The sequence below is a fragment of the Eschrichtius robustus genome, chromosome 1, assembly GCF_028021215.1.
Source record: "Eschrichtius robustus isolate mEscRob2 chromosome 1, mEscRob2.pri, whole genome shotgun sequence".
Classification (NCBI taxonomy): domain Eukaryota; kingdom Metazoa; phylum Chordata; class Mammalia; order Artiodactyla; family Eschrichtiidae; genus Eschrichtius; species Eschrichtius robustus.
Window position 1 is genome coordinate 96,056,066 of NC_090824.1, and position 9,782 is coordinate 96,065,847.

The following is a 9,782-nucleotide window of genomic DNA, read 5'->3' on the forward strand; positions in this document are numbered from 1 at the left end:
TACAGAGAAAGTAGGAAAGACTTTAATTCATTTTATAAAGCTGGCATAAGGCTGATAACAACATGTTAAAGAAAACTAGAGATCAATGCCATTTGTGAGAGTAAATCCAGAAATATTAAATAAAATATTAGCAAATAAGAAGAATACCAAAGATACGAAACCCCATGGTCATGGACTGGTTCATTTTTGGAATTCAAAGATAGTTTAATATAAAAAATCTATTATTATGAATTATCACATTGATCAAAGGAAAATGCATTTAAATCATCTTAAGTAAATACTAAAATGTATTTTGTAAGAGTTGTCGTTCAACTACTAGTAAAATAGGAATCAAAGGAATTTATGTAAAGTGGGCTTAAAATTGTTTAAAACCAAATCCAATAACACACTTAAACATGTAGAGCACTAGTTGAATAAGACTGTAGTTCTTGTGTTAAAAAAAATAAGGGATGAGGAGTTTATAGTTCATTATTAAATACTATTAGAAAGTGGCAAGCATATATTAAACAAATTTAAACAAGTATATTTACTACAGATACTTCAGAGCCTTAAATATATTAATATTTGTCTCCAAAATATATTTGACTACTGAACTCTTTTTTTAAAGAATATGAGATGGGACTTTGAGAACCAGTGCTACAAAGACATTCTCTTTTCAAGTAGATATAAGGCAAGAATGGATCCTGTTACTACTATGATTTAAAATCATTCTAGAAGTGTTAACCAACACAAGCAGAGAAGCTAACAAAACAAGGAATATATATTTTTTGAAAAGGAAAAGGAAAAAATCATTATTATTTACTGCTGATGATTGCCATCCTAGACCAACAGGAAAAACAACTGGAAAGACTATTAAAACTAGTAAAAAACCAGCTTTTTACTAATTAATACTTAAAAATCAATAGTTTCCTTATATTCCAATATTAGTCCATTAAAAATTACAAAATAGAGCAACAAAAATTATAAAATATCTAGGAATAAACTTAAGGAATATGCAGGACTTGCATAAAGAAAGCAAAGGCAATACAAGTAGAAAATTTTTCTGAAAAACATAAAAAATTAAAAGGACAGATGTGCTCCATTTAAAATGGATAACCAACAAGGACCGACTGTATATCACAAGGAACTCTGCTCAATATTCTGTAATAACCTAAATGGGAAAAGAATTAGAAAAAGAACAGATATAAGTATATGTATAACTGAATCACCTTGCTGTACACCTGAAACTAACACAACATTGTAAATCACCTATAGTCCAATATAAAATTTAAAAAAATAATTAAAAAATAAAAAGACAGATGTAATATGTCTCAAACTGAAAAATTCAACACCACAAAAATGTCAATTTTACCTAAATTAATCAAATTCACAGAATTTCACTGCCATTTTAAAAACTTATCCAAATGATTAAAAATTTCGCCTGGAAAAATGTGAATAACAGCCAGGCACTAAAGATGAAAATCATAAAAGAAAACAATATGTCTATATGTCAAAAAACAAAAGCCACCATAAACATTAAAAAAGGACACAATAAATAGAGGAAAATATTTGCGATATCTATGACACAGGGAAACTACTTGAGATATAAAAAAAGTATAAATAAAATAATTCAAACATCCATCTTGGGTAATTGTAAGAAATCTAGTCTCCTATTTGATATTTCTTGAAATATCGAGACTTACTCTTTTGCATGGTTGCTCGCAAACTCCACTCCAAACTCCCACCTGTGTTTTCTCCTAGATGGCCTCGCCAATTTCAGAACAACTGTCTGATGTCCACGTGTTTACAGAAAATTCCACCTCTTATATACAAGTCTCTACCCTCAGCCCCACCCCACCCCAGAATAATAACCGCTAGGCTTCAGTAATTTCTAGAAGTACTATACCCCTACAAGGAAGGATTTAGGAAAATAGTACAACAGTATCATTGCTCCAAATCCCATCTCCCCCAGAGTGAACTCTCCACCAATGTGAGTTCAAGTTATGCTTCATCCTCCTCATTCTTCCTGAGGCCCTCCAGTCTCAACTCACACACAGATACACTTCTCCCAAAAAGAAATAATTTTCAGAGCGTCCAATCTAAAAATGGTGTCCATGCACATATAAATATATTCAAAAAATGCAAATTAAAACTACAGTAGGGAGATTGGTTCAAGATGGCAGAGTAGAAGGACATGCTCTCACTCCCTCTTGCAAGAACACTGAAATCACAACTAACTGCTGAACAATCATCAACAAGAAGACACTGGAAATCACCAAAAAAGATACCCCACATGCAAAGACAAAGGAGAAGCCACAGTGAGATGGTAGGAGGGGCGCAATCACAATAAAATCAAATCCCATAACTGGTGGGTGGGTGACTCACAAAATGGAGAATACTTATACCACAGAAGCCCACCCACTGGAGTGAAGCTTCTGAGCCCCACGTCAGGCTTCCCAACCTGGGGGTCCGGAAATGGGAGGAGGAATTCCTAGAGGGTCGGACTTTGAAGGCTAGTGGGATTTGATTGCAGGATTTCGACAGGACTGGGGGAAACAGAAGCTCCACTCTTGGAGGGCACACACAAAGTAGTGTGTGCATCGGGACCCAAGGGAAGGATCAGTGACCACATAGGAGACTGAGCCAGACTTATCGGCTAGTGTTGGACGGTCTCCTGCAGAGGCGGGGGGTGGCTGTGTCTCACCATGAGGACAAGGACACTGGCAGCAGAAGTTCTGGGAAGTACTCCTTGGCGTGAGTCCTCCCAGAGTGTGCCATTAGCCCCACCAAAGAGCCTGGGTAGGCTCCAGTGTTGGGTCGCCTCAGGCCAAACAACCGACAGGGAGGGAACCCGGCCCCACCCATCAGCAGACAAGCGGATTAAAGTTTTACTGAGCTCTGCTCACCAGAGCAACAGCCAGCTCTACTCACCACCAGTCCCTCCCATCAGGAAACTTGCACAAGCCCCTTAGATAGCCTCATCCACAAGAGGGCAGACAGCAGAAGCAAGAAGAACTACAATCTTGCAGCCTGTGGAATAAAAACCACATTCACAGAAAGACAGACAAGATGAAAACGGAGAGGGCTATGTTCCAGATGAAGGAAGAAGATAAAACCTCAGAAAAACAACTAAATGAAGTGGAGATAGGCAACCTTCCAGAAAAAGAATTCAGAATAATGATAGTGAACATAATCCAGGACCGGGGAAAAAGAATGGAGGCAAAAATCAAGAAGATGTAAGAAATGTTTAACAAAGATCAAGAAGAATTAGAGAACAAAAAAACAGAGATGGGAGAGAAGATGGCGGAAGAGTAAGACGCGGAGATCACTTTCCTTCCCACAGATACAGTAGAAATACATCTACACGTGGAACTGCTCCTACAGAACACCCACTGAGCGCTGACAGAAAACGCCTGACCTCTAAACAGGCAAGAAACTCCCCCCGTACTTGGGTAGGGCAAAAGAAAAAAGAAATAACAGAGACAAAAGAATAGGGACGGCACCTGCACCAGTGGGAGGGAGCTGTGAAGGAGGAAAAATTTCCACGCACTAGGAAGCCCCTTCGCGGGCAGAGACTGCGGGTGGCAGAGGGGGGAAGCTTCGGAGCCACGGAAGAGAGCGCAGCCACAGGGGTGCGGAGGGCAAAGCGGAGAGATTCCTGCACAGAGGATCAGTGCCGACCAGCACTCACCAGCCCGAGAGGCTTGTCTGCTCCCCCGCCGGGGCGGGCGGGGCTGGGAACTGAGGCTTGGGCTTCGGTCGGATCGCAGGGAGAGGACTGGGGTTGTCGGCGTGAACACAGCCTGAAGGGGTTAGTGCACCACAGCTAGCCGGGAGGGAGTCCGGGAAAAAGTCTGCAGCTGCCGAAGAGGCAAGAGACTTTTTCTTCCCTCTTTGTTTCCTGGTGCGCGAGGAGAGGGGATTCAGAGCGCCGCCTAAACGAACTCCAGAGACGGGCGCGAGCCGCGGCTAACAGCGCGGATCCCACAGCAACAGGGGCGCAGAGGGAAAAACGGAGAGACTCCTGCACAGAGGCTCAGCGCCGAGCAGCGCTCACCAGCCCGAGAGGCTTCTCTGCTCACCCGCCGGGGCGGGCGGAGCTGGGAGCTGAGGCTCAGCTTCTGTCGGATCGCAGGGAGAGGACTGGGGCTGGCGGCGTAAACACAGCCTGAAGGGGTTAGCGCACCACAGCTGGCTGGTAGGGAGTCCGGGAAAAAGTCTGCAGCTGCCGAAGAGGCAAGAGACTTTTTCTTGCCTCTTTGTTTCACGGCGCGCGGGGAGAGGGGATTCAGAGCGCCGCCTAAACGAGCTCCACAGACGGGCGCGAGCCGCAGCGATCAGCGCGGGCCCCAGAGACGGGCGTGAGACGCTGGGGCTGCTGCTGCCGCCTCCAAAAAGCCTGTGTGTGAGCACAGGTCACTCTCCACACCGCCCCTCCCGGGAGCCTGTGCAGCCCGCCACCGCCTGGCTCCCGTGATCCGGGGACAAGTTGCCCGGGAGAACACACGGCGCACCTCAGGCTGCTGCAACGTCACGCCGGCCTCTGACGCCGCAGGCTCGCCCCGCCTCCTCTGTACCCCTCCCTCCCCGCGGCCTGGGTGAGCCAGAGCCCCCGAAGCAGCTGCTCCTTTAACCCCGTCCTGTCTGGGCGGGGAACAGACGCCCTCAGGTGACCTACACGCAGAGGCGGGTCCACATCCAAAGCTGATCCCCAGGAGCTGTGCCAACAGAGAAGAGAAGGGGAAATCTCTCCCAGCAGCCTCAGAAGCAGCGGATTAAAACTCCACAAACAACTTGATGTGCCTGCATCTGTGGAATACCTGAATAGACAACGAATCATCCCAAATTCAGGAGGTGGACTTTCGGAGCAGGATATATTAATTTTTCCCCTTTTCCTTTTTTTTGTGAGTGTATATGTATATGCTTCTGGGTGAGATTTTGTCTGTATAGCTCTGCTTTATAGTAGCTTTATTTTACTTCACTATATTATAGCCTCTTTCTCTCTTTCTTTCTTTCTATTTTTTCTCCCTTTTACTCTAAGCCGTGTGGACGAAAGGCTCTTGGTGCTCAGCCAGGCATCAGGGCCGTGCCTCTGAGGTGGGAGAGCCAACTTCAGGACACTGGTCCACAAGAGACCTCCCAGCTCCACGTAATACCAAACGGCGAAAATCTCTCAGAGATCTCCATCTCAACATCAAGACCCAGCTTCACTCAACGACCAGCAAGCTACAGTGCTGGACACCCTATGCCAAACAACTAGCAAGACAGGAACACAGCCCCATCCATTAGCAGAGAGGCTGCCTAAAATCATAATAAGGCCACAGACACCCCAAAATACACCACCAGACGTGGACGTGCCCACCAGAAAGACAAGATCCAAACTCATCCACCAGAACTCAGGCACTAGTTCCCGCCACCAGGAAGCCTACACAACCCACTGAACCAACCTTAGCCACTGGGGACAGATACCAAAAACAACGGGAACTACGAACCTGCAGCCTGTGAAAAGGAGACCCCAAACACAGTAAGATAAGCAAAATGAGACGACAGAAAAACACACAGCAGATGAAGGAGCAGGGTCAAAACACGCCAGATTTAACAAATGAAGAGGAAATAGGTAGTCTACCTGAAAAAGAATTCAGAATAATGATAGTAAGGATGATCCAAAATCTTGGAAACAGAATAGACAAAATGCAAGAAACATTTAACAAGGACGTAGAAGAACTAAAGAGGAACCAAGCAATGATGAAAAACACAATAAATGAAATTAAAAATACTCTAGATGGGATCAATAGCAGAATAACTGAGGCAGAAGAAAGGATAAGTGACCTGGAAGATAAAATGGTGGAAATAACTACTGCAGAGCAGGATAAAGAAAAAAGAATGAAAAGAACTGAGGACAGTCTCAGAGACCTCTGGGACAACATTAAACGCACCAACATTCGAATTATAGGGGTCCCAGAAGAAGAAGAGAAAAAGAAAGGGACTGAGAAAATATTTGAAGAGATTATAGTTGAAAACTTCCCTAATATGGGAAAGGAAATAGTTAATCAAGTCCTGGAAGCACAGAGAGTCCCATACAGGATAAACCCAAGGAGAAACACGCCAAGACACATATTAATCAAACTGTCAAAAATTAAGTATAAGGAAAACATATTAAAGGCAGCAAGGGAAAAACAGCAAATAACACACAAGGGAATCCCCATAAGGTTAACAGCTGATCTTTCAGCAGAAACTCTGCAAGCCAGAAGGGAGTGGCAGGATATACTTAAAGTGATGAAGGAGAAAAACCTACAACCAAGATTGCTCTACCCAGCAAGGATCTCATTCAGATGTGATGGAGAAATTAAAACCTTTACAGACAAGCAAAAGCTGAGAGAGTTCAGCACCACCAAACCAGCTTTACAACAAATGCTAAGGGAACTTCTCTAGGCAAGAAACACAAGAGAAGGAAAACACCTACAATAACAAACCCAAAACATTTAAGAAAATGGTCATAGGAACATACATATCGATAATTACCTTGAATGTAAATGGATTAAATGCTCCCACCAAAAGACACAGGCTGGCTGAATGGATACAAAAACAAGACCCATATATATGGTGTCTACAAGAGACCCACTTCAGACCTAGAGACACATATAGACTGAAAGTGAGGGGATGGAAAAAGATATTCCATGCAAATGGAAATCAAAAGAAAGCTGGAGTAGCAATTCTCATATCAGACAAAATAGACTTTAAAATAAAGACTATTACAAGAGACAAAGAAGGACACTATATAATGATCAAGGGATCGAGCCAAGAGGAAAGTATAACAATTGTAAATATTTATGCACCCAACATAGGAGCACCTCAATACATAAGGCAAATACTAACAGCCATAAAAGGGGAAATCGACAGCAACACAATCATAGTAGGGGACTTTAACACCCCACTTTCACCAATGGACAGATCATCCAAAATGAAAATAAATAAGGAAACACAAGCTTTAAATGATACATTAAACAAGATGGACTTAATTGATATTTATAGGACATTCCACCCAAAAACAACAGAATACACATTTTTCTCAAGTGCTCATGGAACATTCTCCAGGATAGATCATATCTTGGGTCACAAATCAAGCCTTGGTAAATTTAAGAAAATTGAAATCATATCAAGTATCTTTTCCGACCACAACGCTATGAGACTAGATATCAATTACAGGAAAAGATCTGTAAAAAATACAAACACATGGAGGCTACACAATACACTGCTTAATAACCAAGTGATCACTGAAGAAATCAAAGGGGAAATCAAAAAATACCTAGAAACAAATGACAATGGAGATACGACGACCCAAAACCTACGGGACGCAGCAAAAGCAGTGCTAAGAGGGAAGTTTATAGCAATACAAGCCTACCTCAAGAAACAGGAAACATCTCGAATAAACAACCTAACCTTGCACCTAAAGCAATTAGAGAAAGAAGAACAAAAAAACCCCAAAGCCAGCAGAAGGAAAGAAATTATAAAGATCAGGTCAGAAATAAATGAAAAAGAAATGAAGGAAACAATAGCAAACATCAATGAAACTAAAAGCTGGTTCTTTGAGAAGATAAACAAAATTGATAAACCATTAGCCAGACTCATCAAGAGAAAAAGGGAGAAGACTCAAATCAATAGAATTAGAAATGAAAAAGGAGAAGTAACCACTGACACTGCAGAAATACAAAAGATCATGAGAGATTACTACAAGCAACTCTATGCCAATAAAATGGACAACCTGGAAGAAATGGACAGATTCTTAGAAATGCACAAACTGCCAAGACTGAACCAGGAAGAAATAGAAAATATGAACAGACCAATCACAAGCACTGAAATTGAAACTGTGATTAAAAACCTTCCAACAAACAAAAGCCCAGGACCAGATGGCTTCACAGGTGAATTCTATCAAACATTTAGAGAAGAGCTAACACCTATCCTTCTCAAACTCTTCCAAAATATAGCAGAGGGAGGAACACTCCCAAACTCATTCTACGAGGCCACCATCACCCTGATACCAAAACCAGACAAAGATGTCACAAAGAAAGAAAACTACAGGCCAATATCATTGATGAACATAGATGCAAAAATCCTCAACAAAATACTAGCAAACAGAATCCAACAGGACATTAAAAGGATCATACACCATGATCAAGTGGGGTTTATCCCAGGAATGCAAGGATTCTTCAACATACGCAAATCAATCAATGTGATACACCATATTAACAAATTGAAGGAGAAAAACCATATGATCATCTCAATAGATGCAGAGAAAGCTTTCGACAAAATTCAACACCCATTTATGATAAAAGCCCTGCAGAAAGTAGGCATAGAGGGAACTTTCCTCAACATAATAAAGGCCATATATGACAAACCCACAGCCAACATTGTCCTCAATGGTGAAAAACTGAAACCATTTCCACTAAGATCAGGAACAAGACAAGGTTGCCCACTCTCACCACTATTATTCAACATAGTTTTGGAAGTGTTAGCCACAGCAATCAGAGAAGACAAAGAAATAAAAGGAATCCAAATCAGAAAAGAAGAAGTAAAGCTGTCACTATTTGCAGATGACATGATACTATACATAGAGAATCCTAAAGATGCTACCTGAAAACTCCTAGAGCTAATCAATGAATTTGGTAAAGTAGCAGGATACAAAATTAATGCACAGAAATCTCTTGCATTTCTATACACTAATGACGAAAAATCTGAAAGTGAAATTAAGACAACACTCCCGTTTACCATTGCAACAAAAAGAATAAAATATCTAGGAATAAACCTACCTAAGGAAACAAAAGACCTGTATGCAGAAAATTATAAGACACTGATGAAAGAAATTAAAGATGATACAAATAGATGGAGAGATATACCATGTTCCTGGATTGGAAGAATCAACATTGTGAAAATGACTCTACTACCCAAAGCAATCTACAGATTCAATGCAATCCCTATCAAACTACCACTGGCATTTTTCACAGAACTAGAACAAAAAATTTCACAATTTGTATGGAAACACAAAAGACCCCGAATAGCCAAAGCAATCTTGAGAACGAAAAATGGAGCTGGGGGAATCAGGCTCCCTGACTTCAGACTATATTACAAAGCTACAGTAATCAAGACAGTTTGGTACTGGCACAAAAACAGAAATATAGATCAGTGGAACAGGATAGAAAGCCCAGAGATAAACCCACACACATATGGTCACCTTATCTTTGATAAAGGAGGCAAGAATATACAGTGGAGAAAAGACAGCCTCTTCAATAAGTGGTGCTGGGAAAATTGGACAGATACATGTAAAAGTATGAAATTAGAACACTCCCTGACACCATGCACAAAAATAAACTCAAAATGGATTAAAGACCTAAATGTAAGGCCAGACACTATCAAACTCTTAGAGGAAAACATAGGCAGAACACTCTATGACATACATCACAGCAAGATTCTTTTTGACCCAGCTCCCAGAGAAATGGAAATAAGAACACAAATAAACAAATGGGACCTAATGAAACTTAAAAGCTTTTGCACAGCAAAGGAAACCATAAACAAGACCAAAAGACAACCATCAGAATGGGAGAAAATATTTGCAAATGAAGCAACTGACAAAGGATTAATCTCCAAGATTTACAAGCAGCTCATGCAGCTCAATAAAAAACGAACAACCCAATCCAAAAATGGGCAGAAGACCTAAATAGACATTTCTCCAAAGAAGATATACAGATTGCCAACAGACACATGAAAGAATGCTCAACATCATTAATCATTAGAGAAATGCAAATCAA